The sequence below is a fragment of the Populus nigra genome, chromosome 4, assembly GCF_951802175.1.
Source record: "Populus nigra chromosome 4, ddPopNigr1.1, whole genome shotgun sequence".
In the NCBI taxonomy this organism is placed as follows: Eukaryota; Viridiplantae; Streptophyta; class Magnoliopsida; order Malpighiales; family Salicaceae; genus Populus; species Populus nigra.
The window spans coordinates 11,250,246-11,254,809 of record NC_084855.1 but is presented as its reverse complement, the minus strand read 5'-3'; positions in this window follow the sequence as shown (position 1 = coordinate 11,254,809).

The window sequence follows — 4,564 nt, the reverse complement described above, 5'->3', positions numbered from 1 at the left end:
GCATGAAAATAGTTAGATGGCAGTGTTCCAAAAATATTTTGCCTAACATTGTAAATGCTGTTTGTAACTAGTGAGGCCTGAATAACTGTTGGCAAGCTTGTTCTTTCCCTCGAAGATTTTTCTGCTTGTTGAATATTTAATCATTCAAGCTTGGTGGGAAAAAAATCAAGAAAATAGCTCGGTAGTTGAGAATTCTCATTTTAGATTTCAGAATCATGGTTCCAAAATGATGGAATCAGTGCTTGGTTTGAATACAAAGCCTTGATATGATTGGGAATTTTAAAAATTTAGCCATGCAACGGCACTTCATTCATTACTGAGAATGCTTTTGTTTTGTGAAGAAAGAGATACGGATGACAATTCCACATGAACCTAGATGATACCTTCCTAAACCTGATTTGGGGTTTGGGTGAAACTCAAAGGTAGAGGGTGGGGTTTGAATTGGGTATGGGCACGGATCTACCTGATTTAAACCTGAACCGATGTAAAATAAATAAATAATTTTGAAGTTAAAAATATAAACTACATGTATATTAATCTAATTATATATTATAGCATTTGGGTTGAGTTCAGGTTTGAGTATCCATATCCAGTCAGGTAGGTTTGGATAATTGTTTTGAATTCGAGTTTGTCTATATGAATAGTACAAAAACTGACACATTGGTATCCATGACCATCCCTATCAACAAAAGCTAAGAGACCTTCCAAAAACACAGTATCTCTGGACACATTTGCATTGTTTATTGAAACAGTGTATTAATAGTTTTACCTCTCCATCTAGTAAACTTTACACTAGTTATGATTCATTGGTTATTATTATCAAATTTACTGGAGATAAATAATTTTTTTTTCATTTTAATTACACTGTAAAACAAAAAAAATATCATTGTAAGCAAAAAAAATTAAAAGTAGTGTCAAGGGGTATTTTTTGTATTTTTATAATAACTTTTTCGTTATTATAATGTCAACTAAAGAACAATTTGATATTTGACTAAATATTAAAATAATAAATAATTAAAAAGCACAATGAAACAACTTAAATACCTTTAAAAAAATTCAAAACTAGAGTCAATGAACTTTTTCATCTTTTTACAATAGTTTTTATTATTATTATCAAGTCAACTTATAAGCAATTCAGTATTTGATTAAAAAAATAGGATGCATGGGAGGCACCCGAGCCTTTTAGATTGTGCGTGCAGCGCCTTCCCATGCTAAAAAAGACCTTCCATCATATTATTAGAAATGTCATCACATCTTTCTTTTGGTAGAGTGACTCGTGTGTTAGTGACAACAATCTAGTTTGTTATTGGTAAATTTTTATTTTATTTTTTTCCTCTTTGTTCTTTAAAAAAAAATTACAGCTTAATTATTTTTGTTATTTATTGATGTTCTTCTGTTGATTTTTATTTTTTATGCCTGGACATGCATGGCTAATAGTAGATGAGATGCAGCAGAACATGCTTATACATCAGCATCAAGTTCGATTAAGAGGCAAGGCAAGACAGCTTCCTTGGATAAGAAACTAAAAGGAAAATAACTAAACATAAGCCAGTCTGCAGTAATACATTCCTGTCCACTCAAAAGAAAATTATTAAGCTATCGACACGTGCAAATCCAGTTCTTCAAACTGCAAAGACGCTCCAAGAAAACAAAAGGGAGCTGTAAGCACTCAGATAAGGAACTCTAACATCTCCAGAATGAGAGGTTGTAGGCATAGAAACACACGTCCCTTTAATTTATGCATGGGTGTGTGGGCATATATTGGTTACATACAGTTTGCTATCATGCCATGAATCTCTCAAGTACCATTTACAAACATAATCCAAGAAGGAACACGTTACCTGAAAGTATTGAAACTAATCCAAGAAGTCCAGTACTGAAGCAAGGCTGAGAACAGAATGAGAAATGGCCAAGGTCCTGAAGTAGCAAAAAGATACTGATTAGCAACTTGTTAATTATTGCTTCGTCTTTTTAGATGAGTTGTAGGTTAAGATTTGGAGTAGATTACATTTCTCAAGTTGAATCTATCATTTGTTGTCTCTAGATTTTTATGCAGAACCTCCATCAAATAGTAAAGTCAGTGTGTTAAGTGGTATTTGTTTGACTAGGCAAGGCACTGGCTGTAATCAGACCCAACTGGCTTAAGCACAAGGCAGATCGGAAAGAACGAGGAATTTGGCTCTAACTGACTTCTTGTCATGATATGAAGTTGATTGAGCAACTAATCGCAAGAAAGGAAGGTGCCCACATTCGAGGATTCTTTTTTATGGGAGAGGAAAACCCCAAATCCTTGTGCTGCTGCATTTCGAGATGCCATCTCCTCCATGGAGGGTGATTCTTCGTATCGTTCTGTTTCTAAGATCAGTCCTGGGAACATACAGTTCAATTGTTAGAAAGCACTTTGAGGTTTCACAAATACTGAAATACACCAAAATTTGTAAATGCATTTTCATTTAATTAAGTATTTTTAATACTTAATATATATTTTATGCATGAAGGGGGTGGTACATGTTGCCGCTGAGATTATTAATTATTACACCTCCTGCATAATCAATCACATGGTAAATAGAATTAATTGCGGATGAACAGCGTATACCATTCAAGCTCCATCTGACAAGTGCAACATGTCAGATAGCAGAAAATTCGTCAGTTTTCTTCAGTTTTTCATTTCATAGCGAAAAGTTGCAAGTCTTTACTTCCCACCCCACTGCCGGATTGCACTTCCTTGTAAATCTCCACCACCAACATGTTTTAATTGGAGTGGTTAACATGCAAGACAAGTCCGAGGTCACGGGAGAGAGAGAGAGAGAGAGTTATGTGATATTTTTTTTTTAACAAACACAGACGACCTGTGTCGTTTATGTTTGTTTAAAAAAAAAATAAAGACGGATGAAATAGAGGGGATGCACACAAACATGAAACAACTCGTTGTTTATATGTTTTAAAAAAACAATTTGGGTAATGACATGTTATCCATCATCTTAATAAATAAAAAAGATATTATGTTTTTTAAAAAGAAAATATTTATTAAATTAATTTACTCTTCAATTTTGATGTGATTTTTAAATACTATTATATTTTTTTTTATTTTGATAATATGTTTTCAATTATTATATATCTGATATGAAAATAATAGTGTCTAATAATAAATTGTTTATGAAGATTTGATTCAAATTGTTTTCTTATTCTTGAGATTTTTAAATAGATTTTGAATTTTATGAATTTTTTAGCTTTCAATCACACATAAAATATGAACATATTATTTTAATATTTTTTTATTAAGTTGCCTTAACAATCATACAATCAATAATTAAAATTGATTTTTTATAGGAAAAAAATTCAAAACTATTATATTTTAAGATTTAATAACAATATTAAATAATTTTTTAAAACTTGGATATATTTTTTAGGTTTAAATAATTTTTGGTCTTCCTGTAATATAGCTAGCTCGGGTCTACAAACCAGTACCAACAACTAAAAAAAACCGGTTTAATTGTTTGTATGAATATTAAACAAGGTTAGTGTATGTTTTTCATCGTTTAATTTTAATCAAGAATCAGCACAAACAGCACTATCGATCACTGTTGCAGAGGTGGTGTTGTAGCTGGTGAAAGTGCTAAAAGTCATGGTTGTAAACTTGTTTTTGCGGTTGGCATTAGCAGTAGCGATCAAGCATATGCCAGTGCTAGAGGTGCTCCTCTGTCAGAAGCAGCAGCAGTTTGAGAAGCCTCCTTGAATGTGGACAGCCTCTATGCAAATGGCGTTCACAATTCTCCTGACCAGGAAGTACATCTTTGTTGTAAACAAACACACATGAACAATAAGAACAAAATATTTTCTATATTTTTTAAATTAGCGCACTTGAGGGTCTAGCTGCTGTGGTCAATCGTGTAACTTGTTCCGCTCCCGTTCCGGGTTCGACCCTCTATGTGCACGCCTGTCACTCCCGCAGTGCCTTACCTGCTCCTGGACTTGCAGGATGTCCAGTGGGCCGTGGGGAATAGTCGTGGTGCGCGCAAGCTGGCCCGGACACCCTACGTAAATCAAAAAAATATATATATATTTTCTAAATTAGCACATATAAAAAAATAATTATAAAAATTAACATGGTAGTTTATATGCACATACAGTACATGCATGACTAGTATGTTGCACACGTAGCACATCGCAGCTAGTAAATTTCAATTATCTTCCTGCGGATTTTTGCTTGCTCAATAATTAATCTATGCAAACGGCAACATGCATGTTTTATATAGATATAATAGCATGAAAGAAGCAAAAATAATCTAATAGCTAGAAAAAAAAGACAGAAAGGAAAGAGAATAGAAAATGATAGAAAAAAAAGAATGAGGCATCTAAGAAACACCATAGCTAAGATGATAAATTTTTAGTACCGTCGGAAAAATATCGATAAGATTAATTCATAGATACCATGAAAAATCAATTTTAAAGTTGATGATGTATCACGCGTGCTATTTAAAGACAACGATATACTCATTTGTTGACATCTTACCACTAACTTCGAAGTTGGTTTTTCTTGGTGTTTATGGATTCATCTCATCGA